Below are 27,740 nucleotides of genomic sequence, written 5' to 3'. Positions count from 1 at the left end.
TCAGTATATTGTTGCACACACACCATCTATTTAGCAAATGCCCTTGTTATCAACAGCAGCCTTTTAAACTCACCTGAGCTAACAGGTATGTGAGCTGGTTACTCTGCTGCGCTTAAAATTTCTTTTTTGGTTTGCTACAATGCCTTTTCTGAAACGTTGTCTCCCTCTGCTGGAACACTGACTTCTTTCATTTAATGCCTGCAGACTATAAAAGAGAAACCAACCCAAAAAGTTTGGTTGATTAGTCTGTGGCATTCTTTTAAACTGTTGCTTATGGCGGTCTCTGTGAGCTTCTCAGTGACATTCAGCCATCCAGGTATCCCGCCTGCAGTAGACGGAATGTGGCAATGGAACGCTGGCTGCGCGTGTCATAATAGGCTCTGAGCCTTTATATACCTGCGCACAGCAGCAGCCACCTTCAGTCTGCTGCTGGACAGCCAGCAGCAGCAGCAGCAGGAGAGGTAATTAATCAGCAACCCTCCTGCTAAGGGTAGACAGCTGCTCGTTCCACCCCCCCCCCCGCCTTAATTGGTTCTCCCTTCCAACGGTGTTGAGGCGGGTGGGAACAGCCGGGGGTTGAGGGTACTGTGCTAAAAGAGGTGGAGTTATGCAGATCTAAAACGCGTGGATTGCAGCAGCAGCAAGCCGAAAAGTGCAGGCATGTGAGGGATCTAGAGGTTGACAGCATGTCTTCTTAACGGGAGTCCAGGTGGCCATCTCCACAAATGGACTTTTCAGAATCCTTGGGTGGCACCGTAGTCGGAAACCAATTCTGGTTATCGCTTCTCGGCCTTTTGGCTAAGATCAAGTGTAGTATCTGTTCTTATCAGTTTAATATCTGATACGTCCCCTATCTGGGGACCATATATTAAATGGATTTTTAGAACAGGGAGATGGAAAAAGAGCTTGCTCTGTCCACTCCACGCATTGACCTGGTATTGCAGTATCTCCAGGACCGGTGCACCCCTTCTTTAATGCAGTTTCTAAAATCAGAAAGAATTGAATTCAATGCTTTTTGTTCATTTTGCTTGTTTGTCGGATTTTGGGATGGACTCTTTGGCTTTGCTTTTCTTCTCCTCATTGGATTTTTCATGTTAAAAGTTGCAGAAGCCAGATGACAAGCTCATTTTGGTTCAACTTCAGCAACTGTGCATTGCATTGCCATGTAATGTAATGTAATGCAATGCTATCTATCTAGCTCTCCCTCTATACTTCCTTTTGGATAAACAGACATATTAGGCAAGCATTTTGGAGCTTTCACCTAAATAACTACAGGTGGTGAGATAAGCTGCACAATATAATTGACCTTTCAGTATATTGTTGCACACACACCATCTATTTAGCAAATGCCCTTGTTATCAACAGCAGCCTTTTAAACTTACCTGAGCTAACAGGTATGTGAGCTGGTTACTCTGCTGCGCTTAAAATTTCTTTTTTGGTTTGCTACAATGCCTTTTCTGAAACGTTGTCTCCCTCTGCTGGAACACTGACTTCTTTCATTTAATGCCTGCAGACTATAAAAGAGAAACCAACCCAAAAAATTTGGTTGATTAGTCTGTGGCATTCTTTTAAACTGTTGCTTATGGCGGTCTCTGTGAGCTTCTCAGTGACATTCAGCCATCCAGGTATCCCGCCTGCAGTAGACGGAATGTGGCAATGGAACGCTGGCTGCGCGTGTCATAATAGGCTCTGAGCCTTTATATACCTGCGCACAGCAGCAGCCACCTTCAGTCTGCTGCTGGACAGCCAGCAGCAGCAGCAGCAGGAGAGGTAATTAATCAGCAACCCTCCTGCTAAGGGTAGACAGCTGCTCGTTCCACCCCCCCCCGCCTTAATTGGTTCTCCTCCCTTCCAACGGTGTTGAGGCGGGTGGGAACAGCCGGGGGTTGAGGGTACTGTGCTAAAAGAGGTGGAGTTATGCAGATCTAAAACGCGTGGATTGCAGCAGCAGCAAGCCGAAAAGTGCAGGCATGTCAGGGATCTAGAGGTTGACAGCATGTCTTCTTAACGGGAGTCCAGGTGGCCATCTCCACAAATGGACTTTTCAGAATCCTTGGGTGGCACCGTAGTCAGAAACCAATTCTGGTTATCGCTTCTCGGCCTTTTGGCTAAGATCAAGTGTAGTATCTGTTCTTATCAGTTTAATATCTGATACGTCCCCTATCTGGGGACCATATATTAAATGGATTTTTAGAACAGGGAGATGGAAAAAGAGCTTGCTCTGTCCACTCCACGCATTGACCTGGTATTGCAGTATCTCCAGGACCGGTGCACCCCTTCTTTAATGCAGTTTCTAAAATCAGAAAGAATTGAATTCAATGCTTTTTGTTCATTTTGCTTGTTTGTCGGATTTTGGGATGGACTCTTTGGCTTTGCTTTTCTTCTCCTCATTGGATTTTTCATGTTAAAAGTTGCAGAAGCCAGATGACAAGCTCATTTTGGTTCAACTTCAGCAACTGTGCATTGCATTGCCATGTAATGTAATGTAATGCAATGCTATCTATCTAGCTCTCCCTCTATACTTCCTTTTGGATAAACAGACATATTAGGCAAGCATTTTGGAGCTTTCACCTAAATAACTACAGGTGGTGAGATAAGCTGCACAATATAATTGACCTTTCAGTATATTGTTGCACACACACCATCTATTTAGCAAATGCCCTTGTTATCAACAGCAGCCTTTTAAACTCACCTGAGCTAACAGGTATGTGAGCTGGTTACTCTGCTGCGCTTAAAATTTCTTTTTTGGTTTGCTACAATGCCTTTTCTGAAACGTTGTCTCCCTCTGCTGGAACACTGACTTCTTTCATTTAATGCCTGCAGACTATAAAAGAGAAACCAACCCAAAAAGTTTGGTTGATTAGTCTGTGGCATTCTTTTAAACTGTTGCTTATGGCGGTCTCTGTGAACTTCTCAGTGACATTCAGCCATCCAGGTATCCCGCCTGCAGTAGACGGAATGTGGCAATGGAACGCTGGCTGCGCGTGTCATAATAGGCTCTGAGCCTTTATATACCTGCGCACAGCAGCAGCCACCTTCAGTCTGCTGCTGGACAGCCAGCAGCAGCAGCAGCAGGAGAGGTAATTAATCAGCAACCCTCCTGCTAAGGGTAGACAGCTGCTCGTTCCACCCCCCCCCCGCCTTAATTGGTTCTCCTCCCTTCCAACGGTGTTGAGGCGGGTGGGAACAGCCGGGGGTTGAGGGTACTGTGCTAAAGAGGTGGAGTTATGCAGATCTAAAACGCGTGGATTGCAGCAGCAGCAAGCCGAAAAGTGCAGGCATGTGAGGGATCTAGAGGTTGACAGCATGTCTTCTTAACGGGAGTCCAGGTGGCCATCTCCACAAATGGACTTTTCAGAATCCTTGGGTGGCACCGTAGTCGGAAACCAATTCTGGTTATCGCTTCTCGGCCTTTTGGCTAAGATCAAGTGTAGTATCTGTTCTTATCAGTTTAATATCTGATACGTCCCCTATCTGGGGACCATATATTAAATGGATTTTTAGAACAGGGAGATGGAAAAAGAGCTTGCTCTGTCCACTCCACGCATTGACCTGGTATTGCAGTATCTCCAGGACCGGTGCACCCCTTCTTTAATGCAGTTTCTAAAATCAGAAAGAATTGAATTCAATGCTTTTTGTTCATTTTGCTTGTTTGTCGGATTTTGGGATGGACTCTTTGGCTTTGCTTTTCTTCTCCTCATTGGATTTTTCATGTTAGAAGTTGCAGAAGCCAGATGACAAGCTCATTTTGGTTCAACTTCAGCAACTGTGCATTGCATTGCCATGTAATGTAATGTAATGCAATGCTATCTATCTAGCTCTCCCTCTATACTTCCTTTTGGATAAACAGACATATTAGGCAAGCATTTTGGAGCTTTCACCTAAATAACTACAGGTGGTGAGATAAGCTGCACAATATAATTGACCTTTCAGTATATTGTTGCACACACACCATCTATTTAGCAAATGCCCTTGTTATCAACAGCAGCCTTTTAAACTCACCTGAGCTAACAGGTATGTGAGCTGGTTACTCTGCTGCGCTTAAAATTTCTTTTTTGGTTTGCTACAATGCCTTTTCTGAAACGTTGTCTCCCTCTGCTGGAACACTGACTTCTTTCATTTAATGCCTGCAGACTATAAAAGAGAAACCAACCCAAAAAGTTTGGTTGATTAGTCTGTGGCATTCTTTTAAACTGTTGCTTATGGCGGTCTCTGTGAGCTTCTCAGTGACATTCAGCCATCCAGGTATCCCGCCTGCAGTAGACGGAATGTGGCAATGGAACGCTGGCTGCGCGTGTCATAATAGGCTCTGAGCCTTTATATACCTGCGCACAGCAGCAGCCACCTTCAGTCTGCTGCTGGACAGCCAGCAGCAGCAGCAGCAGGAGAGGTAATTAATCAGCAACCCTCCTGCTAAGGGTAGACAGCTGCTCGTTCCACCCCCCCCCCCCGCCTTAATTGGTTCTCCTCCCTTCCAACGGTGTTGAGGCGGGTGGGAACAGCCGGGGGTTGAGGGTACTGTGCTAAAAGAGGTGGAGTTATGCAGATCTAAAACGCGTGGATTGCAGCAGCAGCAAGCCGAAAAGTGCAGGCATGTGAGGGATCTAGAGGTTGACAGCATGTCTTCTTAACGGGAGTCCAGGTGGCCATCTCCACAAATGGACTTTTCAGAATCCTTGGGTGGCACCGTAGTCGGAAACCAATTCTGGTTATCGCTTCTCGGCCTTTTGGCTAAGATCAAGTGTAGTATCTGTTCTTATCAGTTTAATATCTGATACGTCCCCTATCTGGGGACCATATATTAAATGGATTTTTAGAACAGGGAGATGGAAAAAGAGCTTGCTCTGTCCACTCCACGCATTGACCTGGTATTGCAGTATCTCCAGGACCGGTGCACCCCTTCTTTAATGCAGTTTCTAAAATCAGAAAGAATTGAATTCAATGCTTTTTGTTCATTTTGCTTGTTTGTCGGATTTTGGGATGGACTCTTTGGCTTTGCTTTTCTTCTCCTCATTGGATTTTTCATGTTAAAAGTTGCAGAAGCCAGATGACAAGCTCATTTTGGTTCAACTTCAGCAGCTGTGCATTGCATTGCCATGTAATGTAATGTAATGCAATGCTATCTATCTAGCTCTCCCTCTATACTTCCTTTTGGATAAACAGACATATTAGGCAAGCATTTTGGAGCTTTCACCTAAATAACTACAGGTGGTGAGATAAGCTGCACAATATAATTGACCTTTCAGTATATTGTTGCACACACACCATCTATTTAGCAAATGCCCTTGTTATCAACAGCAGCCTTTTAAACTCACCTGAGCTAACAGGTATGTGAGCTGGTTACTCTGCTGCGCTTAAAATTTCTTTTTTGGTTTGCTACAATGCCTTTTCTGAAACGTTGTCTCCCTCTGCTGGAACACTGACTTCTTTCATTTAATGCCTGCAGACTATAAAAGAGAAACCAACCCAAAAAGTTTGGTTGATTAGTCTGTGGCATTCTTTTAAACTGTTGCTTATGGCGGTCTCTGTGAGCTTCTCAGTGACATTCAGCCATCCAGGTATCCCGCCTGCAGTAGACGGAATGTGGCAATGGAACGCTGGCTGCGCGTGTCATAATAGGCTCTGAGCCTTTATATACCTGCGCACAGCAGCAGCCACCTTCAGTCTGCTGCTGGACAGCCAGCAGCAGCAGCAGCAGGAGAGGTAATTAATCAGCAACCCTCCTGCTAAGGGTAGACAGCTGCTCGTTCCACCCCCCCCCCCCCCCGCCTTAATTGGTTCTCCTCCCTTCCAACGGTGTTGAGGCGGGTGGGAACAGCCGGGGGTTGAGGGTACTGTGCTAAAAGAGGTGGAGTTATGCAGATCTAAAACGCGTGGATTGCAGCAGCAGCAAGCCGAAAAGTGCAGGCATGTGAGGGATCTAGAGGTTGACAGCATGTCTTCTTAACGGGAGTCCAGGTGGCCATCTCCACAAATGGACTTTTCAGAATCCTTGGGTGGCACCGTAGTCGGAAACCAATTCTGGTTATCGCTTCTCGGCCTTTTGGCTAAGATCAAGTGTAGTATCTGTTCTTATCAGTTTAATATCTGATACGTCCCCTATCTGGGGACCATATATTAAATGGATTTTTAGAACAGGGAGATGGAAAAAGAGCTTGCTCTGTCCACTCCACGCATTGACCTGGTATTGCAGTATCTCCAGGACCGGTGCACCCCTTCTTTAACCGGTTCCCGACCGCCCACTGTAGATAAACGTCGGCGCTTGCCGGGCTCTGTGCAGCGCCGACGTTTAAAAACGGTGGGCGGTCTCGCAGTGCTCAGGACCCCCAGGGTCCTGCAAGCGCTGCGATTCCGGTGCAGAGCGTTAGCTCTGACAGGGAACATCATCGGGACCTGATTAGATCAGGTCCCAGTGATGTTAACCCTTAGCTGTCTTCTATATGCTGTGATCTATAGTGATCGCGGCATATAGGAGACAGCAGGAGGAGAGGGGGTCGTCAACTTACCTCTCCGAAGACCTCCGAGTCCTTCCAGGACCTGGGGTTGCTATGGCAGCTGGAGGTCACATGACCGCCTCCAGCTCTGCCATATATGGTGTCCTGTCTGGCTCAGCTGCAGCTGTAGCCAGACAGGAGACTCTGACTGAAACAGTCAGGGAAGATCTCATGTAATGTAATATATGTCTATTACATTACATGAGATCAGAGATCAGAAAAATAAAAATTAATGTCCCATACAGGGACTAAGAAAAAATGTGAAAAAAAGTAAAAAAAAAGTTTTTAAACTATTAATAAAAAAAATCACAAAATAAATAAATAAAATATTAAACCAATAAATCCGTATATTTTTACAAAACCAAAAAAAGTACACATATTTGGTATCGCCGCGTCCGAAACAACCCGAGCTATAAAACTGTCACACTAATTAACTCCTTCTGTGCACACCGTAATAAAAATAAATAAAAAACGGAGCAAAAAAATATGCTTTTTCATCATATTGCCAAACAAAAAGTGGAAAAAAATGCGATCAAAAAACAAAATAGAAATAAAAATGGTACCACTGAAAACGTCATCTTGTTACGCAAAAAAAAAGCCGCCATACAGCTCCATCAGCCGAAAAATAAAAAAGTTATAGCGCTCAGAATAAAGCAATGCAAAAAAAATATTTTTTTCTATAAAATAGTTTTATTGTGTAAAAGCGCCAAAACATAAAAAAAATACAGTAAGTGTAGTATCGCTGTAAACGTACTGACCCGAAGAATAACGCTGCCTGATCACTTTTACCACACGCAGAACGGCATAAAAAAAAAACTCAAAAAACAATTCCTGAATTGTTTGTTTTTGTTAATTTTACCTCCCAAAAAACGGAATAGAAAGCGATCAAAAAATGTCACGTCCCCAAAAATGGTACCAATAAAAATGTCAACTCGTCCCGCAAAAAACAAGCCATCACATGACTCTGTCGGCCGAAATATGGAAAAATTATAGCTCTCAAAATATGGTGATGCAAAAACTAGATTTTGCAAAAAAAACGTCTTTTAGTGTGTGACAGCTGTCAGTCATAAAAACCCGATATAAATCTGGTATCTCTGTAATCACACCGACCCGAAGAATAAAGTAATCTAATCAGTTATATCACACTAGGAACGGCGTAAAAAATAAATAAAACCAATTCTTCACCTGCTACTGATTTGTTTATTATGTCCCCAAAGATCCCAGTAAGGCTCTGCCCACATTTATCCTGTGCTCTGCGCTGAGCACTTACACCAGAGTTTCCGTGTAAATCTCTGAAATACATGATTCAGCCGGAACCCATGACGGAAGATTCCCTGTAATGAGACAGATATAGGCCACTGTGGACGCCGTCTAGCCTGGGATCCCACGGTGTCATTTGTTTTAGGCGTGCATAAAAGTGCGGTTGGCCACAGTTTTGTGCACTTCTGAAAAAAAGGACACCGCTACACAGAGGCCAGACGGTGTCCAGAGTAACTCTGCTGCCTCATTACAGTGAATGGATCCTGCAGGGGTTTCATCTGAATTACATCACTTGGAAATTTAGATGGAAACCCCGATGTAAGTGCTCAGCCTAGAGCGCCGGATAAATGTTACGTAAAATGTTCCCAATAAAAGCTTCAACTCAGTCCTCAAAAAAAGCTAGTCCCCACTCAGGTCCGTCATCTGTTAAAAATATAAGGGACTTCCAAGTTACTGGTAGCAGAAAGGCTCTGGAAAAGCAAAATGACCCTTGCCCCCCAAAAGAAATTCAGAAAATTTTGTGCTCCCAAATCCAAATGCCTATTCTACAATAATTTGTTCTCCAATTGTCAAATAGCACTCCGTCCCCCCCAGATCTCACCATATGGCTAAGCGGTACGATACAGCCACATATGGGATATTGACACTTTTAGAAGAAATTGTGTGACACATTTCGGCACCATTTTTACCCATTGCCCTGTGTGAAAATGTAAAATCTGAGGGTAAAACATTTTTTTGTGGTAAAAATATAATTATGATTTTTTCACTGCCCAATGGTATAAATTTAAAAATTAAAAAATACTCACTACTTCCCTAGATGAATTCCTTGAGAGGTGTAGTTTACAAAATGGGGTCATTTGTGGAGGTTTCTGCTGTTTTGGCATGTCAGCGACTCTTCAAATGTGACATGGTGTCTGCTGCCTATCCCAGCCAACATAGCGCTCCTTTCTCTTCCGAACCCTGCCGTACACCAAAGCAGTGGTTTTCCCCCACATATGGGGTATCGGCGTACTCAGGAGAAATTGTACAACAAATTTCATGGTGCAATTTCTCCGGTTATCCTTATGATAATGCAAAATTAGGGGATGAAAAACATTTTTTATGGGAAAAATGTGAATTTTATTTTCACGGCTCAATATTATAAACTTCTGTGAAGCAGCTGGGGGTGCAAGGTGCTCACCACACATCTAGATAAGTTCCCTAAGGGGTCTAGTTTCCAAAATGGTGGCACTTGTGGGGGGTTTCCGCTGTTTAGACACATTAGGGGCTCCACAAATGTGACATGGCGTCCGCTAATTATTCAAACAAATTTTACATTCAAAAAGTCAAATGGCGCTCCTTCCCTTTCAAACCCTGCCGTGCGCCCAAACAGTGGTTTTCCCTCACATATGGGGTATCGGCGTGTTCAGGAGAAATTGCACAACAAACTTCATGGTGCAATTTATCCTGTTACCCTTATGATAATACAAAATTAGAGAATGAAAAAGATTTTTTGTGGGAAAAATGTGAAAATTTTATTTTCACGGCTCAATATTATAAACTTCTGTGAAGCAGCTGGGGGTGCGAGGTGCTCACCACACATCTAGATAAGTTCCCTAAGGGGTCTAGTTTCCAAAATGGTGGCACTTGTGGGGGGTTTCCACTGTTTAGTCACATTAGGGGCTCCCCAAATGCGACATGGCGTCTGCTAATTATTCAAACAAATTTTACATTCAAAAAGTCAAATGGCGCTCCTTCCCTTTCAAACCCTGCCATGCGCCCAAACAGTAATTTGCCTCCACATATGGGGTATCAGCGTGTTCAGGAGAAATTGCACAACAAATTTCATGGTGCAATTTATCCTATTACCCTTATGATAATGCAAAATTAAGGGATGAAAAACGGTTTTGTGGGAAAAATGTGAAAATTTTATTTTTACAGCTCAATATTATAAACTTCTGTGAAGCACCTTGGGGTTCAAGGTGCTCACCACACATCTAGATAAGTTCCCTAAGGGGTCTAGTTTCCAAAATGGTGTCACTTGTGGGGGGTTTCCACTGTTTAGGCACATCAGGAGCTCTCCAAACGCAACATGGCGTCTGCTAATTATTCAGACAAATTTTACATTCAAAAAGTCTAATGGCGCTCCTTCCCTTCCGAACCCTGCAGTGCGCCCAAACAGTGGTTTTCCCTCACATATGGGGTATCAGCACGCTCAAGAGAAATTGCACAAAAAAATTTGGGGTCCATTTTTTCCTGTTACCCCTGTGAAAATAAAAAAAAATTGGGTCTAAAGTAACATTTTTGTGAAAAAAGTTAAATGTTAATTTTTTTTTTCCACATTCCAAAAATTCCTGTGAAGCACCTGAAGGGTTAATAAAGTTCTTGAATGTGGTTTTGAGCACCTTGAGGGGTGCAGTTTTTAGAATGGTGTCACTTTTGGGTATTTTCTGTCATAAAGACCCCTCAAAGTGACTTCAAATATGATGTGGTCCCTAAAAAAATGTTTTTGTAAATTTTGTTGGAAAAATGAGAAAGCGCTGGTCAACTTTTAACCCTTATAGCTCCCTAACAAAAAAAAATTTTGGTTCCAAAATTGTGCTGATGTAAAGTAGACATGTGGGAAATGTTATTTTTTAACTTTTTTGTGTGACATATCTCTCTGATTTAAGGGCATGAAAATTCAAAGTTTGAAAATTGCAAAATTTTCTAAATTTTCGCCAAATTTCCGATTTTTTCACAAATAAACGCAAGTTATATGGAAGAAATTTTACCACTATCATGAAGTACAATATGTCATGAAAAAACAGTCTCAGAATCAGGGGAATACGTTGAAGCGCTCCAGAGTAATTACTTCATAAAGTGACAGTGGTCAGAATTGAAAAAATTGGCCCGGTCACGAAGGCAAAAACAGGCTCTGGCGCGAAGTGGTTAATGCAGTTTCTAAAATCAGAAAGAATTGAATTCAATGCTTTTTGTTCATTTTGCTTGTTTGTCGGATTTTGGGATGGACTCTTTGGCTTTGCTTTTCTTCTCCTCATTGGATTTTTCATGTTAAAAGTTGCAGAAGCCAGATGACAAGCTCATTTTGGTTCAACTTCAGCAACTGTGCATTGCATTGCCATGTAATGTAATGTAATGCAATGCTATCTATCTAGCTCTCCCTCTATACTTCCTTTTGGATAAACAGACATATTAGGCAAGCATTTTGGAGCTTTCACCTAAATAACTACAGGTGGTGAGATAAGCTGCACAATATAATTGACCTTTCAGTATATTGTTGCACACACACCATCTATTTAGCAAATGCCCTTGTTATCAACAGCAGCCTTTTAAACTCACCTGAGCTAACAGGTATGTGAGCTGGTTACTCTGCTGCGCTTAAAATTTCTTTTTTGGTTTGCTACAATGCCTTTTCTGAAACGTTGTCTCCCTCTGCTGGAACACTGACTTCTTTCATTTAATGCCTGCAGACTATAAAAGAGAAACCAACCCAAAAAGTTTGGTTGATTAGTCTGTGGCATTCTTTTAAACTGTTGCTTATGGCGGTCTCTGTGAGCTTCTCAGTGACATTCAGCCATCCAGGTATCCCGCCTGCAGTAGACGGAATGTGGCAATGGAACGCTGGCTGCGCGTGTCATAATAGGCTCTGAGCCTTTATATACCTGCGCACAGCAGCAGCCACCTTCAGTCTGCTGCTGGACAGCCAGCAGCAGCAGCAGCAGGAGAGGTAATTAATCAGCAACCCTCCTGCTAAGGGTAGACAGCTGCTCGTTCCACCCCCCCCCCGCCTTAATTGGTTCTCCTCCCTTCCAACGGTGTTGAGGCGGGTGGGAACAGCCGGGGTTGAGGGTACTGTGCTAAAAGAGGTGGAGTTATGCAGATCTAAAACGCGTGGATTGCAGCAGCAGCAAGCCGAAAAGTGCAGGCATGTGAGGGATCTAGAGGTTGACAGCATGTCTTCTTAACGGGAGTCCAGGTGGCCATCTCCACAAATGGACTTTTCAGAATCCTTGGGTGGCACCGTAGTCGGAAACCAATTCTGGTTATCGCTTCTCGGCCTTTTGGCTAAGATCAAGTGTAGTATCTTTTGAAAAGGCAGTTTTGTCCTTGGGCTGCCCTAGTAAGTTGATGCATATTACACACTGGTTTGGTGCACTTGTTAGTACGCCAGGTGGCTCTTAGAGTTATCTGATGGAAAACATGGCCCTCCAGGATCGAAGTCACTAGGCTGGGTAAGTGTGAGGGCTTTGGAGCAATGTGCCCCAGGAGTAGGCGCCCTGGTGGGAGTCCAAGCTTACTGGGACTGGGAACCCCAGAAAGACTTGGCTTCGTAGCACGCCGCACCTTTGCCAATCATACTTTCTGAGCAACCCCCCCTATTCCTGGCCTCCGGGCTAGGAAGGGGAATTTTTATAAACCCGGTCGGAGGTCCGGTCAGCTTTGGCCTGAGAAACCAACACAGGCTCCAGCTCCACTAGGGTGGCAGCCTAGATGGAAGCTGGGAGCACGAAAACAGCTCTTCTCCGGCTTCGGCTAGGGAGAGCATCGGAGATCCCTGACCCTCGCTGTGGCCTTCTGGCTCGGAGGGATGGGGATGGTTTATTGGGGATCCTCTCCTCCGGGAAGGGTCCACATGAATCCTCGCCTCGTGCGCTGTTTTGTTGTGACTTCGGTCACATTTTTCAGTGCCTTGGATGCAGCTTCAATCAAAAAAATCTGTTCTTATCAGTTTAATATCTGATACGTCCCCTATCTGGGGACCATATATTAAATGGATTTTTAGAACAGGGAGATGGAAAAAGAGCTTGCTCTGTCCACTCCACGCATTGACCTGGTATTGCAGTATCTCCAGGACCGGTGCACCCCTTCTTTAATGCAGTTTCTAAAATCAGAAAGAATTGAATTCAATGCTTTTTGTTCATTTTGCTTGTTTGTCGGATTTTGGGATGGACTCTTTGGCTTTGCTTTTCTTCTCCTCATTGGATTTTTCATGTTAAAAGTTGCAGAAGCCAGATGACAAGCTCATTTTGGTTCAACTTCAGCAACTGTGCATTGCATTGCCATGTAATGTAATGTAATGCAATGCTATCTATCTAGCTCTCCCTCTATACTTCCTTTTGGATAAACAGACATATTAGGCAAGCATTTTGGAGCTTTCACCTAAATAACTACAGGTGGTGAGATAAGCTGCACAATATAATTGACCTTTCAGTATATTGTTGCACACACACCATCTATTTAGCAAATGCCCTTGTTATCAACAGCAGCCTTTTAAACTCACCTGAGCTAACAGGTATGTGAGCTGGTTACTCTGCTGCGCTTAAAATTTCTTTTTTGGTTTGCTACAATGCCTTTTCTGAAACGTTGTCTCCCTCTGCTGGAACACTGACTTCTTTCATTTAATGCCTGCAGACTATAAAAGAGAAACCAACCCAAAAAGTTTGGTTGATTAGTCTGTGGCATTCTTTTAAACTGTTGCTTATGGCGGTCTCTGTGAGCTTCTCAGTGACATTCAGCCATCCAGGTATCCCGCCTGCAGTAGACGGAATGTGGCAATGGAACGCTGGCTGCGCGTGTCATAATAGGCTCTGAGCCTTTATATACCTGCGCACAGCAGCAGCCACCTTCAGTCTGCTGCTGGACAGCCAGCAGCAGCAGCAGCAGGAGAGGTAATTAATCAGCAACCCTACTGCTAAGGGTAGACAGCTGCTCGTTCCACCCCCCCCCCGCCTTAATTGGTTCTCCTCCCTTCCAACGGTGTTGAGGCGGGTGGGAACAGCCGGGGGTTGAGGGTACTGTGCTAAAAGAGGTGGAGTTATGCAGATCTAAAACGCGTGGATTGCAGCAGCAGCAAGCCGAAAAGTGCAGGCATGTGAGGGATCTAGAGGTTGACAGCATGTCTTCTTAACGGGAGTCCAGGTGGCCATCTCCACAAATGGACTTTTCAGAATCCTTGGGTGGCACCGTAGTCGGAAACCAATTCTGGTTATCGCTTCTCGGCCTTTTGGCTAAGATCAAGTGTAGTATCTGTTCTTATCAGTTTAATATCTGATACGTCCCCTATCTGGGGACCATATATTAAATGGATTTTTAGAACAGGGAGATGGAAAAAGAGCTTGCTCTGTCCACTCCACGCATTGACCTGGTATTGCAGTATCTCCAGGACCGGTGCACCCCTTCTTTAATGCAGTTTCTAAAATCAGAAAGAATTGAATTCAATGCTTTTTGTTCATTTTGCTTGTTTGTCGGATTTTGGGATGGACTCTTTGGCTTTGCTTTTCTTCTCCTCATTGGATTTTTCATGTTAAAAGTTGCAGAAGCCAGATGACAAGCTCATTTTGGTTCAACTTCAGCAACTGTGCATTGCATTGCCATGTAATGTAATGTAATGCAATGCTATCTATCTAGCTCTCCCTCTATACTTCCTTTTGGATAAACAGACATATTAGGCAAGCATTTTGGAGCTTTCACCTAAATAACTACAGGTGGTGAGATAAGCTGCACAATATAATTGACCTTTCAGTATATTGTTGCACACACACCATCTATTTAGCAAATGCCCTTGTTATCAACAGCAGCCTTTTAAACTCACCTGAGCTAACAGGTATGTGAGCTGGTTACTCTGCTGCGCTTAAGATTTCTTTTTTGGTTTGCTACAATGCCTTTTCTGAAACGTTGTCTCCCTCTGCTGGAACACTGACTTCTTTCATTTAATGCCTGCAGACTATAAAAGAGAAACCAACCCAAAAAGTTTGGTTGATTAGTCTGTGGCATTCTTTTAAACTGTTGCTTATGGCGGTCTCTGTGAGCTTCTCAGTGACATTCAGCCATCCAGGTATCCCGCCTGCAGTAGACGGAATGTGGCAATGGAACGCTGGCTGCGCGTGTCATAATAGGCTCTGAGCCTTTATATACCTGCGCACAGCAGCAGCCACCTTCAGTCTGCTGCTGGACAGCCAGCAGCAGCAGCAGCAGGAGAGGTAATTAATCAGCAACCCTCCTGCTAAGGGTAGACAGCTGCTCGTTCCACCCCCCCCCCGCCTTAATTGGTTCTCCTCCCTTCCAACGGTGTTGAGGCGGGTGGGAGCAGCCGGGGGTTGAGGGTACTGTGCTAAAAGAGGTGGAGTTATGCAGATCTAAAACGCGTGGATTGCAGCAGCAGCAAGCCGAAAAGTGCAGGCATGTGAGGGATCTAGAGGTTGACAGCATGTCTTCTTAACGGGAGTCCAGGTGGCCATCTCCACAAATGGACTTTTCAGAATCCTTGGGTGGCACCGTAGTCGGAAACCAATTCTGGTTATCGCTTCTCGGCCTTTTGGCTAAGATCAAGTGTAGTATCTGTTCTTATCAGTTTAATATCTGATACGTCCCCTATCTGGGGACCATATATTAAATGGATTTTTAGAACAGGGAGATGGAAAAAGAGCTTGCTCTGTCCACTCCACGCATTGACCTGGTATTGCAGTATCTCCAGGACCGGTGCACCCCTTCTTTAATGCAGTTTCTAAAATCAGAAAGAATTGAATTCAATGCTTTTTGTTCATTTTGCTTGTTTGTCGGATTTTGGGATGGACTCTTTGGCTTTGCTTTTCTTCTCCTCATTGGATTTTTCATGTTAAAAGTTGCAGAAGCCAGATGACAAGCTCATTTTGGTTCAACTTCAGCAACTGTGCATTGCATTGCCATGTAATGTAATGTAATGCAATGCTATCTATCTAGCTCTCCCTCTATACTTCCTTTTGGATAAACAGACATATTAGGCAAGCATTTTGGAGCTTTCACCTAAATAACTACAGGTGGTGAGATAAGCTGCACAATATAATTGACCTTTCAGTATATTGTTGCACACACACCATCTATTTAGCAAATGCCCTTGTTATCAACAGCAGCCTTTTAAACTCACCTGAGCTAACAGGTATGTGAGCTGGTTACTCTGCTGCGCTTAAGATTTCTTTTTTGGTTTGCTACAATGCCTTTTCTGAAACGTTGTCTCCCTCTGCTGGAACACTGACTTCTTTCATTTAATGCCTGCAGACTATAAAAGAGAAACCAACCCAAAAAGTTTGGTTGATTAGTCTGTGGCATTCTTTTAAACTGTTGCTTATGGCGGTCTCTGTGAGCTTCTCAGTGACATTCAGCCATCCAGGTATCCCGCCTGCAGTAGACGGAATGTGGCAATGGAACGCTGGCTGCGCGTGTCATAATAGGCTCTGAGCCTTTATATACCTGCGCACAGCAGCAGCCACCTTCAGTCTGCTGCTGGACAGCCAGCAGCAGCAGCAGCAGGAGAGGTAATTAATCAGCAACCCTCCTGCTAAGGGTAGACAGCTGCTCGTTCCACCCCCCCCCCGCCTTAATTGGTTCTCCTCCCTTCCAACGGTGTTGAGGCGGGTGGGAGCAGCCGGGGGTTGAGGGTACTGTGCTAAAAGAGGTGGAGTTATGCAGATCTAAAACGCGTGGATTGCAGCAGCAGCAAGCCGAAAAGTGCAGGCATGTGAGGGATCTAGAGGTTGACAGCATGTCTTCTTAACGGGAGTCCAGGTGGCCATCTCCACAAATGGACTTTTCAGAATCCTTGGGTGGCACCGTAGTCGGAAACCAATTCTGGTTATCGCTTCTCGGCCTTTTGGCTAAGATCAAGTGTAGTATCTGTTCTTATCAGTTTAATATCTGATACGTCCCCTATCTGGGGACCATATATTAAATGGATTTTTAGAACAGGGAGATGGAAAAAGAGCTTGCTCTGTCCACTCCACGCATTGACCTGGTATTGCAGTATCTCCAGGACCGGTGCACCCCTTCTTTAATGCAGTTTCTAAAATCAGAAAGAATTGAATTCAATGCTTTTTGTTCATTTTGCTTGTTTGTCGGATTTTGGGATGGACTCTTTGGCTTTGCTTTTCTTCTCCTCATTGGATTTTTCATGTTAAAAGTTGCAGAAGCCAGATGACAAGCTCATTTTGGTTCAACTTCAGCAACTGTGCATTGCATTGCCATGTAATGTAATGTAATGCAATGCTATCTATCTAGCTCTCCCTCTATACTTCCTTTTGGATAAACAGACATATTAGGCAAGCATTTTGGAGCTTTCACCTAAATAACTACAGGTGGTGAGATAAGCTGCACAATATAATTGACCTTTCAGTATATTGTTGCACACACACCATCTATTTAGCAAATGCCCTTGTTATCAACAGCAGCCTTTTAAACTCACCTGAGCTAACAGGTATGTGAGCTGGTTACTCTGCTGCGCTTAAAATTTCTTTTTTGGTTTGCTACAATGCCTTTTCTGAAACGTTGTCTCCCTCTGCTGGAACACTGACTTCTTTCATTTAATGCCTGCAGACTATAAAAGAGAAACCAACTAAAAAAGTTTGGTTAATTAGTCTGTGGCATTCTTTTAAACTGTTGCTTATGGCGGTCTCTGTGAGCTTCTCAGTGACATTCAGCCATCCAGGTATCCCGCCTGCAGTAGACGGAATGTGGCAATGGAACGCTGGCTGCGCGTGTCATAATAGGCTCTGAGCCTTTATATACCTGCGCACAGCAGCAGCCACCTTCAGTCTGCTGCTGGACAGCCAGCAGCAGCAGCAGCAGGAGAGGTAATTAATCAGCAACCCTCCTGCTAAGGGTAGACAGCTGCTCGTTCCACCCCCCCCCCGCCTTAATTGGTTCTCCTCCCTTCCAACGGTGTTGAGGCGGGTGGGAACAGCCGGGGGTTGAGGGTACTGTGCTAAAAGAGGTGGAGTTATGCAGATCTAAAACGCGTGGATTGCAGCAGCAGCAAGCCGAAAAGTGCAGGCATGTGAGGGATCTAGAGGTTGACAGCATGTCTTCTTAATGGGAGTCCAGGTGGCCATCTCCACAAATGGACTTTTCAGAATCCTTGGGTGGCACCGTAGTCGGAAACCAATTCTGGTTATCGCTTCTCGGCCTTTTGGCTAAGATCAAGTGTAGTATCTGTTCTTATCAGTTTAATATCTGATACGTCCCCTATCTGGGGACCATATATTAAATGGATTTTTAGAACAGGGAGATGGAAAAAGAGCTTGCTCTGTCCACTCCACGCATTGACCTGGTATTGCAGTATCTCCAGGACCGGTGCACCCCTTCTTTAATGCAGCTTCTAAAATCAGAAAGAATTGAATTCAATGCTTTTTGTTCATTTTGCTTGTTTGTCGGATTTTGGGATGGACTCTTTGGCTTTGCTTTTCTTCTCCTCATTGGATTTTTCATGTTAAAAGTTGCAGAAGCCAGATGACAAGCTCATTTTGGTTCAACTTCAGCAACTGTGCATTGCATTGCCATGTAATGTAATGTAATGCAATGCTATCTATCTAGCTCTCCCTCTATACTTCCTTTTGGATAAACAGACATATTAGGCAAGCATTTTGGAGCTTTCACCTAAATAACTACAGGTGGTGAGATAAGCTGCACAATATAATTGACCTTTCAGTATATTGTTGCACACACACCATCTATTTAGCAAATGCCCTTGTTATCAACAGCAGCCTTTTAAACTCACCTGAGCTAACAGGTATGTGAGCTGGTTACTCTGCTGCGCTTAAAATTTCTTTTTTGGTTTGCTACAATGCCTTTTCTGAAACGTTGTCTCCCTCTGCTGGAACACTGACTTCTTTCATTTAATGCCTGCAGACTATAAAAGAGAAACCAACCCAAAAAGTTTGGTTAATTAGTCTGTGGCATTCTTTTAAACTGTTGCTTATGGCGGTCTCTGTGAGCTTCTCAGTGACATTCAGCCATCCAGGTATCCCGCCTGCAGTAGACGGAATGTGGCAATGGAACGCTGGCTGCGCGTGTCATAATAGGCTCTGAGCCTTTATATACCTGCGCACAGCAGCAGCCACCTTCAGTCTGCTGCTGGACAGCCAGCAGCAGCAGCAGCAGGAGAGGTAATTAATCAGCAACCCTCCTGCTAAGGGTAGACAGCTGCTCGTTCCACCCCCCCCCCGCCTTAATTGGTTCTCCTCCCTTCCAACGGTGTTGAGGCGGGTGGGAACAGCCGGTGGTTGAGGGTACTGTGCTAAAAGAGGTGGAGTTATGCAGATCTAAAACGCGTGGTTTGCAGCAGCAGCAAGCCGAAAAGTGCAGGCATGTGAGGGATCTAGAGGTTGACAGCATGTCTTCTTAACGGGAGTCCAGGTGGCCATCTCCACAAATGGACTTTTCAGAATCCTTGGGTGGCACCGTAGTCGGAAACCAATTCTGGTTATCGCTTCTCGGCCTTTTGGCTAAGATCAAGTGTAGTATCTGTTCTTATCAGTTTAATATCTGATACGTCCCCTATCTGGGGACCATATATTAAATGGATTTTTAGAACAGGGAGATGGAAAAAGAGCTTGCTCTGTCCACTCCACGCATTGACCTGGTATTGCAGTATCTCCAGGACCGGTGCACCCCTTCTTTAATGCAGTTTCTAAAATCAGAAAGAATTGAATTCAATGCTTTTTGTTCATTTTGCTTGTTTGTCGGATTTTGGGATGGACTCTTTGGCTTTGCTTTTCTTCTCCGCATTGGATTTTTCATGTTAAAAGTTGCAGAAGCCAGATGACAAGCTCATTTTGGTTCAACTTCAGCAACTGTGCATTGCATTGCCATGTAATGTAATGTAATGCAATGCTATCTATCTAGCTCTCCCTCTATACTTCCTTTTGGATAAACAGACATATTAGGCAAGCATTTTGGAGCTTTCACCTAAATAGCTACAGGTGGTGAGATAAGCTGCACAATATAATTGACCTTTCAGTATATTATTGCACACACACCATCTATTTAGCAAATGCCCTTGTTATCAACAGCAGCCTTTTAAACTCACCTGAGCTAACAGGTATGTGAGCTGGTTACTCTGCTGCGCTTAAAATTTCTTTTTTGGTTTGCTACAATGCCTTTTCTGAAACGTTGTCTCCCTCTGCTGGAACACTGACTTCTTTCATTTAATGCCTGCAGACTATAAAAGAGAAACCAACCCAAAAAGTTTGGTTGATTAGTCTGTGGCATTCTTTTAAACTGTTGCTTATGGCGGTCTCTGTGAGCTTCTCAGTGACATTCAGCCATCCAGGTATCCCGCCTGCAGTAGACGGAATGTGGCAATGGAACGCTGGCTGCGCGTGTCATAATAGGCTCTGAGCCTTTATATACCTGCGCACAGCAGCAGCCACCTTCAGTCTGCTGCTGGACAGCCAGCAGCAGCAGCAGCAGGAGAGGTAATTAATCAGCAACCCTCCTGCTAAGGGTAGACAGCTGCTCGTTCCACCCCCCCCCCCCGCCTTAATTGGTTCTCCTCCCTTCCAACGGTGTTGAGGCGGGTGGGAACAGCCGGGGGTTGAGGGTACTGTGCTAAAAGAGGTGGAGTTATGCAGATCTAAAACGCGTGGATTGCAGCAGCAGCAAGCCGAAAAGTGCAGGCATGTGAGGGATCTAGAGGTTGACAGCATGTCTTCTTAACGGGAGTCCAGGTGGCCATCTCCACAAATGGACTTTTCAGAATCCTTGGGTGGCACCGTAGTCGGAAACCAATTCTGGTTATCGCTTCTCGGCCTTTTGGCTAAGATCAAGTGTAATATCTGTTCTTATCAGTTTAATATCTGATACGTCCCCTATCTGGGGACCATATATTAAATGGATTTTTAGTACAGGGAGATGGAAAAAGAGCTTGCTCTGTCCACTCCACGCATTGACCTGGTATTGCAGTATCTCCAGGACCGGTGCACCCCTTCTTTAATGCAGTTTCTAAAATCAGAAAGAATTGAATTCAATGCTTTTTGTTCATTTTGCTTGTTTGTCGGATTTTGGGATGGACTCTTTGGCTTTGCTTTTCTTCTCCTCATTGGATTTTTCATGTTAAAAGTTGCAGAAGCCAGATGACAAGCTCATTTTGGTTCAACTTCAGCAACTGTGCATTGCATTGCCATGTAATGTAATGTAATGCAATGCTATCTATCTAGCTCTCCCTCTATACTTCCTTTTGGATAAACAGACATATTAGGCAAGCATTTTGGAGCTTTCACCTAAATAGCTACAGGTGGTGAGATAAGCTGCACAATATAATTGACCTTTCAGTATATTATTGCACACACACCATCTATTTAGCAAATGCCCTTGTTATCAACAGCAGCCTTTTAAACTCACCTGAGCTAACAGGTATGTGAGCTGGTTACTCTGCTGCGCTTAAAATTTCTTTTTTGGTTTGCTACAATGCCTTTTCTGAAACGTTGTCTCCCTCTGCTGGAACACTGACTTCTTTCATTTAATGCCTGCAGACTATAAAAGAGAAACCAACCCAAAAAGTTTGGTTGATTAGTCTGTGGCATTCTTTTAAACTGTTGCTTATGGCGGTCTCTGTGAGCTTCTCAGTGACATTCAGCCATCCAGGTATCCCGCCTGCAGTAGACGGAATGTGGCAATGGAACGCTGGCTGCGCGTGTCATAATAGGCTCTGAGCCTTTATATACCTGCGCACAGCAGCAGCCACCTTCAGTCTGCTGCTGGACAGCCAGCAGCAGCAGCAGCAGGAGAGGTAATTAATCAGCAACCCTCCTGCTAAGGGTAGACAGCTGCTCGTTCCACCCCCCCCCCCGCCTTAATTGGTTCTCCTCCCTTCCAACGGTGTTGAGGCGGGTGGGAACAGCCGGGGGTTGAGGGTACTGTGCTAAAAGAGGTGGAGTTATGCAGATCTAAAACGCGTGGATTGCAGCAGCAGCAAGCCGAAAAGTGCAGGCATGTGAGGGATCTAGAGGTTGACAGCATGTCTTCTTAACGGGAGTCCAGGTGGCCATCTCCACAAATGGACTTTTCAGAATCCTTGGGTGGCACCGTAGTCGGAAACCAATTCTGGTTATCGCTTCTCGGCCTTTTGGCTAAGATCAAGTGTAATATCTGTTCTTATCAGTTTAATATCTGATACGTCCCCTATCTGGGGACCATATATTAAATGGATTTTTAGAACAGGGAGATGGAAAAAGAGCTTGCTCTGTCCACTCCACGCATTGACCTGGTATTGCAGTATCTCCAGGACCGGTGCACCCCTTCTTTAATGCAGTTTCTAAAATCAGAAAGAATTGAATTCAATGCTTTTTGTTCATTTTGCTTGTTTGTCGGATTTTGGGATGGACTCTTTGGCTTTGCTTTTCTTCTCCTCATTGGATTTTTCATGTTAAAAGTTGCAGAAGCCAGATGACAAGCTCATTTTGGTTCAACTTCAGCAACTGTGCATTGCATTGCCATGTAATGTAATGTAATGCAATGCTATCTATCTAGCTCTCCCTCTATACTTCCTTTTGGATAAACAGACATATTAGGCAAGCATTTTGGAGCTTTCACCTAAATAACTACAGGTGGTGAGATAAGCTGCACAATATAATTGACCTTTCAGTATATTGTTGCACACACACCATCTATTTAGCAAATGCCCTTGTTATCAACAGCAGCCTTTTAAACTCACCTGAGCTAACAGGTATGTGAGCTGGTTACTCTGCTGCGCTTAAAATTTCTTTTTTGGTTTGCTACAATGCCTTTTCTGAAACGTTGTCTCCCTCTGCTGGAACACTGACTTCTTTCATTTAATGCCTGCAGACTATAAAAGAGAAACCAACCCAAAAAGTTTGGTTGATTAGTCTGTGGCATTATTTTAAACTGTTGCTTATGGCGGTCTCTGTGAGCTTCTCAGTGACATTCAGCCATCCAGGTATCCCGCCTGCAGTAGACGGAATGTGGCAATGGAACGCTGGCTGCGCGTGTCATAATAGGCTCTGAGCCTTTATATACCTGCGCACAGCAGCAGCCACCTTCAGTCTGCTGCTGGACAGCCAGCAGCAGCAGCAGCAGGAGAGGTAATTAATCAGCAACCCTCCTGCTAAGGGTAGACAGCTGCTCGTTCCACCCCCCCCCCGCCTTAATTGGTTCTCCTCCCTTCCAACGGTGTTGAGGCGGGTGGGAACAGCCGGTGGTTGAGGGTACTGTGCTAAAAGAGGTGGAGTTATGCAGATCTAAAACGCGTGGTTTGCAGCAGCAGCAAGCCGAAAAGTGCAGGCATGTGAGGGATCTAGAGGTTGACAGCATGTCTTCTTAACGGGAGTCCAGGTGGCCATCTCCACAAATGGACTTTTCAGAATCCTTGGGTGGCACCGTAGTCGGAAACCAATTCTGGTTATCGCTTCTCGGCCTTTTGGCTAAGATCAAGTGTAGTATCTGTTCTTATCAGTTTAATATCTGATACGTCCCCTATCTGGGGACCATATATTAAATGGATTTTTAGAACAGGGAGATGGAAAAAGAGCTTGCTCTGTCCACTCCACGCATTGACCTGGTATTGCAGTATCTCCAGGACCGGTGCACCCCTTCTTTAATGCAGTTTCTAAAATCAGAAAGAATTGAATTCAATGCTTTTTGTTCATTTTGCTTGTTTGTCGGATTTTGGGATGGACTCTTTGGCTTTGCTTTTCTTCTCCGCATTGGATTTTTCATGTTAAAAGTTGCAGAAGCCAGATGACAAGCTCATTTTGGTTCAACTTCAGCAACTGTGCATTGCATTGCCATGTAATGTAATGTAATGCAATGCTATCTATCTAGCTCTCCCTCTATACTTCCTTTTGGATAAACAGACATATTAGGCAAGCATTTTGGAGCTTTCACCTAAATAGCTACAGGTGGTGAGATAAGCTGCACAATATAATTGACCTTTCAGTATATTATTGCACACACACCATCTATTTAGCAAATGCCCTTGTTATCAACAGCAGCCTTTTAAACTCACCTGAGCTAACAGGTATGTGAGCTGGTTACTCTGCTGCGCTTAAAATTTCTTTTTTGGTTTGCTACAATGCCTTTTCTGAAACGTTGTCTCCCTCTGCTGGAACACTGACTTCTTTCATTTAATGCCTGCAGACTATAAAAGAGAAACCAACCCAAAAAGTTTGGTTGATTAGTCTGTGGCATTCTTTTAAACTGTTGCTTATGGCGGTCTCTGTGAGCTTCTCAGTGACATTCAGCCATCCAGGTATCCCGCTTGCAGTAGACGGAATGTGGCAATGGAACGCTGGCTGCGCGTGTCATAATAGGCTCTGAGCCTTTATATACCTGCGCACAGCAGCAGCCACCTTCAGTCTGCTGCTGGACAGCCAGCAGCAGCAGCAGCAGGAGAGGTAATTAATCAGCAACCCTCCTGCTAAGGGTAGACAGCTGCTCGTTCCACCCCCCCCCCCGCCTTAATTGGTTCTCCTCCCTTCCAACGGTGTTGAGGCGGGTGGGAACAGCCGGGGGTTGAGGGTACTGTGCTAAAAGAGGTGGAGTTATGCAGATCTAAAACGCGTGGATTGCAGCAGCAGCAAGCCGAAAAGTGCAGGCATGTGAGGGATCTAGAGGTTGACAGCATGTCTTCTTAACGGGAGTCCAGGTGGCCATCTCCACAAATGGACTTTTCAGAATCCTTGGGTGGCACCGTAGTCGGAAACCAATTCTGGTTATCGCTTCTCGGCCTTTTGGCTAAGATCAAGTGTAATATCTGTTCTTATCAGTTTAATATCTGATACGTCCCCTATCTGGGGACCATATATTAAATGGATTTTTAGAACAGGGAGATGGAAAAAGAGCTTGCTCTGTCCACTCCACGCATTGACCTGGTATTGCAGTATCTCCAGGACCGGTGCACCCCTTCTTTAATGCAGTTTCTAAAATCAGAAAGAATTGAATTCAATGCTTTTTGTTCATTTTGCTTGTTTGTCGGATTTTGGGATGGACTCTTTGGCTTTGCTTTTCTTCTCCTCATTGGATTTTTCATGTTAAAAGTTGCAGAAGCCAGATGACAAGCTCATTTTGGTTCAACTTCAGCAACTGTGCATTGCATTGCCATGTAATGTAATGTAATGCAATGCTATCTATCTAGCTCTCCCTCTATACTTCCTTTTGGATAAACAGACATATTAGGCAAGCATTTTGGAGCTTTCACCTAAATAGCTACAGGTGGTGAGATAAGCTGCACAATATAATTGACCTTTCAGTATATTGTTGCACACACACCATCTATTTAGCAAATGCCCTTGTTATCAACAGCAGCCTTTTAAACTCACCTGAGCTAACAGGTATGTGAGCTGGTTACTCTGCTGCGCTTAAAATTTCTTTTTTGGTTTGCTACAATGCCTTTTCTGAAACGTTGTCCCCCTCTGCTGGAACACTGACTTCTTTCATTTAATGCCTGCAGACTATAAAAGAGAAACCAACCCAAAAAGTTTGGTTGATTAGTCTGTGGCATTCTTTTAAACTGTTGCTTATGGCGGTCTCTGTGAGCTTCTCAGTGACATTCAGCCATCCAGGTATCCCGCCTGCAGTAGACGGAATGTGGCAATGGAACGCTGGCTGCGCGTGTCATAATAGGCTCTGAGCCTTTATATACCTGCGCACAGCAGCAGCCACCTTCAGTCTGCTGCTGGACAGCCAGCAGCAGCAGCAGCAGGAGAGGTAATTAATCAGCAACCCTCCTGCTAAGGGTAGACAGCTGCTCGTTCCACCCCCCCCCCGCCTTAATTGGTTCTCCTCCCTTCCAACGGTGTTGAGGCGGGTGGGAACAGCCGGGGGTTGAGGGTACTGTGCTAAAAGAGGTGGAGTTATGCAGATCTAAAACGCGTGGATTGCAGCAGCAGCAAGCCGAAAAGTGCAGGCATGTGAGGGATCTAGAGGTTGACAGCATGTCTTCTTAACGGGAGTCCAGGTGGCCATCTCCACAAATGGACTTTTCAGAATCCTTGGGTGGCACCGTAGTCGGAAACCAATTCTGGTTATCGCTTCTCGGCCTTTTGGCTAAGATCAAGTGTAATATCTGTTCTTATCAGTTTAATATCTGATACGTCCCCTATCTGGGGACCATATATTAAATGGATTTTTAGAACAGGGAGATGGAAAAAGAGCTTGCTCTGTCCACTCCACGCATTGACCTGGTATTGCAGTATCTCCAGGACCGGTGCACCCCTTCTTTAATGCAGTTTCTAAAATCAGAAAGAATTGAATTCAATGCTTTTTGTTCATTTTGCTTGTTTGTCGGATTTTGGGATGGACTCTTTGGCTTTGCTTTTCTTCTCCTCATTGGATTTTTCATGTTAAAAGTTGCAGAAGCCAGATGACAAGCTCATTTTGGTTCAACTTCAGCAACTGTGCATTGCATTGCCATGTAATGTAATGTAATGCAATGCTATCTATCTAGCTCTCCCTCTATACTTCCTTTTGGATAAACAGACATATTAGGCAAGCATTTTGGAGCTTTCACCTAAATAACTACAGGTGGTGAGATAAGCTGCACAATATAATTGACCTTTCAGTATATTGTTGCACACACACCATCTATTTAGCAAATGCCCTTGTTATCAACAGCAGCCTTTTAAACTCACCTGAGCTAACAGGTATGTGAGCTGGTTACTCTGCTGCGCTTAAAATTTCTTTTTTGGTTTGCTACAATGCCTTTTCTGAAACGTTGTCTCCCTCTGCTGGAACACTGACTTCTTTCATTTAATGCCTGCAGACTATAAAAGAGAAACCAACCCAAAAAGTTTGGTTGATTAGTCTGTGGCATTCTTTTAAACTGTTGCTTATGGCGGTCTCTGTGAGCTTCTCAGTGACATTCAGCCATCCAGGTATCCCGCCTGCAGTAGACGGAATGTGGCAATGGAACGCTGGCTGCGCGTGTCATAATAGGCTCTGAGCCTTTATATACCTGCGCACAGCAGCAGCCACCTTCAGTCTGCTGCTGGACAGCCAGCAGCAGCAGCAGCAGGAGAGGTAATTAATCAGCAACCCTCCTGCTAAGGGTAGACAGCTGCTCGTTCCACCCCCCCCCCGCCTTAATTGGTTCTCCTCCCTTCCAACGGTGTTGAGGCGGGTGGGAACAGCCGGGGGTTGAGGGTACTGTGCTAAAAGAGGTGGAGTTATGCAGATCTAAAACGCGTGGATTGCAGCAGCAGCAAGCCGAAAAGTGCAGGCATGTGAGGGATCTAGAGGTTGACAGCATGTCTTCTTAACGGGAGTCCAGGTGGCCATCTCCACAAATGGACTTTTCAGAATCCTTGGGTGGCACCGTAGTCAGAAACCAATTCTGGTTATCGCTTCTCGGCCTTTTGGCTAAGATCAAGTGTAGTATCTGTTCTTATCAGTTTAATATCTGATACGTCCCCTATCTGGGGACCATATATTAAATGGATTTTTAGAACAGGGAGATGGAAAAAGAGCTTGCTCTGTCCACTCCACGCATTGACCTGGTATTGCAGTATCTCCAGGACCGGTGCACCCCTTCTTTAATGCAGTTTCTAAAATCAGAAAGAATTGAATTCAATGCTTTTAGTTCATTTTGCTTGTTTGTCGGATTTTGGGATGGACTCTTTGGCTTTGCTTTTCTTCTCCTCATTGGATTTTTCATGTTAAAAGTTGCAGAAGCCAGATGACAAGCTCATTTTGGTTCAACTTCAGCAACTGTGCATTGCATTGCCATGTAATGTAATGTAATGCAATGCTATCTATCTAGCTCTCCCTCTATACTTCCTTTTGGATAAACAGACATATTAGGCAAGCATTTTGGAGCTTTCACCTAAATAACTACAGGTGGTGAGATAAGCTGCACAATATAATTGACCTTTCAGTATATTGTTGCACACACACCATCTATTTAGCAAATGCCCTTGTTATCAACAGCAGCCTTTTAAACTCACCTGAGCTAACAGGTATGTGAGCTGGTTACTCTGCTGCGCTTAAAATTTCTTTTTTGGTTTGCTACAATGCCTTTTCTGAAACGTTGTCTCCCTCTGCTGGAACACTGACTTCTTTCATTTAATGCCTGCAGACTATAAAAGAGAAACCAACCCAAAAAGTTTGGTTGATTAGTCTGTGGCATTCTTTTAAACTGTTGCTTATGGCGGTCTCTGTGAGCTTCTCAGTGACATTCAGCCATCCAGGTATCCCGCCTGCAGTAGACGGAATGTGGCAATGGAACGCTGGCTGCGCGTGTCA

The 27,740-nt window shown here is 44.5% G+C and overlaps 17 non-coding genes and 1 pseudogene across 17 annotated transcripts; all 18 read left to right on the top strand.

Annotated features, from left to right (window-relative positions):
- The first annotated feature begins 778 nt into the window (after positions 1-778).
- Positions 779-969, top strand: LOC141187040 (U2 spliceosomal RNA). The gene has a single exon (XR_012261263.1). It is a non-coding gene; the product is annotated as a U2 spliceosomal RNA (small nuclear RNA).
- Positions 970-2,088: 1,119 nt separating this feature from the next.
- On the top strand, positions 2,089-2,279 carry LOC141187039 (U2 spliceosomal RNA). The gene has a single exon (XR_012261262.1). It is a non-coding gene; the product is annotated as a U2 spliceosomal RNA (small nuclear RNA).
- Positions 2,280-3,398: 1,119 nt separating this feature from the next.
- LOC141187038 (U2 spliceosomal RNA) lies at positions 3,399-3,589 on the top strand. The gene has a single exon (XR_012261261.1). It is a non-coding gene; the product is annotated as a U2 spliceosomal RNA (small nuclear RNA).
- A 1,122-nt stretch (positions 3,590-4,711) lies between these two features.
- On the top strand, positions 4,712-4,902 carry LOC141187037 (U2 spliceosomal RNA). Its single transcript, XR_012261260.1, has one exon. It is a non-coding gene; the product is annotated as a U2 spliceosomal RNA (small nuclear RNA).
- A 1,125-nt stretch (positions 4,903-6,027) lies between these two features.
- LOC141187036 (U2 spliceosomal RNA) lies at positions 6,028-6,218 on the top strand. The gene has a single exon (XR_012261259.1). It is a non-coding gene; the product is annotated as a U2 spliceosomal RNA (small nuclear RNA).
- A 5,563-nt stretch (positions 6,219-11,781) lies between these two features.
- LOC141186146 (U2 spliceosomal RNA) lies at positions 11,782-11,897 on the top strand (annotated as a pseudogene).
- Positions 11,898-12,421: 524 nt separating this feature from the next.
- Positions 12,422-12,604, top strand: LOC141185660 (U2 spliceosomal RNA). Its single transcript, XR_012260300.1, has one exon. It is a non-coding gene; the product is annotated as a U2 spliceosomal RNA (small nuclear RNA).
- Positions 12,605-13,724: 1,120 nt separating this feature from the next.
- Positions 13,725-13,915, top strand: LOC141187035 (U2 spliceosomal RNA). Its single transcript, XR_012261258.1, has one exon. It is a non-coding gene; the product is annotated as a U2 spliceosomal RNA (small nuclear RNA).
- A 1,120-nt stretch (positions 13,916-15,035) lies between these two features.
- On the top strand, positions 15,036-15,226 carry LOC141187034 (U2 spliceosomal RNA). Its single transcript, XR_012261257.1, has one exon. It is a non-coding gene; the product is annotated as a U2 spliceosomal RNA (small nuclear RNA).
- Positions 15,227-16,346: 1,120 nt separating this feature from the next.
- Positions 16,347-16,537, top strand: LOC141187031 (U2 spliceosomal RNA). Its single transcript, XR_012261255.1, has one exon. It is a non-coding gene; the product is annotated as a U2 spliceosomal RNA (small nuclear RNA).
- A 1,120-nt stretch (positions 16,538-17,657) lies between these two features.
- LOC141187030 (U2 spliceosomal RNA) lies at positions 17,658-17,848 on the top strand. Its single transcript, XR_012261254.1, has one exon. It is a non-coding gene; the product is annotated as a U2 spliceosomal RNA (small nuclear RNA).
- A 1,120-nt stretch (positions 17,849-18,968) lies between these two features.
- Positions 18,969-19,159, top strand: LOC141187029 (U2 spliceosomal RNA). Its single transcript, XR_012261253.1, has one exon. It is a non-coding gene; the product is annotated as a U2 spliceosomal RNA (small nuclear RNA).
- A 1,122-nt stretch (positions 19,160-20,281) lies between these two features.
- Positions 20,282-20,472, top strand: LOC141184930 (U2 spliceosomal RNA). The gene has a single exon (XR_012259639.1). It is a non-coding gene; the product is annotated as a U2 spliceosomal RNA (small nuclear RNA).
- A 1,121-nt stretch (positions 20,473-21,593) lies between these two features.
- LOC141184767 (U2 spliceosomal RNA) lies at positions 21,594-21,784 on the top strand. The gene has a single exon (XR_012259491.1). It is a non-coding gene; the product is annotated as a U2 spliceosomal RNA (small nuclear RNA).
- A 1,120-nt stretch (positions 21,785-22,904) lies between these two features.
- Positions 22,905-23,095, top strand: LOC141187028 (U2 spliceosomal RNA). The gene has a single exon (XR_012261252.1). It is a non-coding gene; the product is annotated as a U2 spliceosomal RNA (small nuclear RNA).
- Positions 23,096-24,216: 1,121 nt separating this feature from the next.
- Positions 24,217-24,407, top strand: LOC141184766 (U2 spliceosomal RNA). Its single transcript, XR_012259490.1, has one exon. It is a non-coding gene; the product is annotated as a U2 spliceosomal RNA (small nuclear RNA).
- Positions 24,408-25,527: 1,120 nt separating this feature from the next.
- On the top strand, positions 25,528-25,718 carry LOC141184765 (U2 spliceosomal RNA). The gene has a single exon (XR_012259489.1). It is a non-coding gene; the product is annotated as a U2 spliceosomal RNA (small nuclear RNA).
- A 1,120-nt stretch (positions 25,719-26,838) lies between these two features.
- LOC141187027 (U2 spliceosomal RNA) lies at positions 26,839-27,029 on the top strand. The gene has a single exon (XR_012261251.1). It is a non-coding gene; the product is annotated as a U2 spliceosomal RNA (small nuclear RNA).
- The last annotated feature ends 711 nt before the right edge of the window (positions 27,030-27,740 follow it).

Source organism: Phyllobates terribilis, unplaced genomic scaffold (assembly GCF_046119375.1).
Source record: "Phyllobates terribilis strain yellow unplaced genomic scaffold, ASM4611937v1 Scaffold_40__1_contigs__length_11209783, whole genome shotgun sequence".
Classification (NCBI taxonomy): Eukaryota; Metazoa; Chordata; class Amphibia; order Anura; family Dendrobatidae; genus Phyllobates; species Phyllobates terribilis.
The sequence above is the reverse complement of the archived record's forward strand: the minus strand, read 5'-3'. Positions and strand labels throughout refer to the sequence as shown.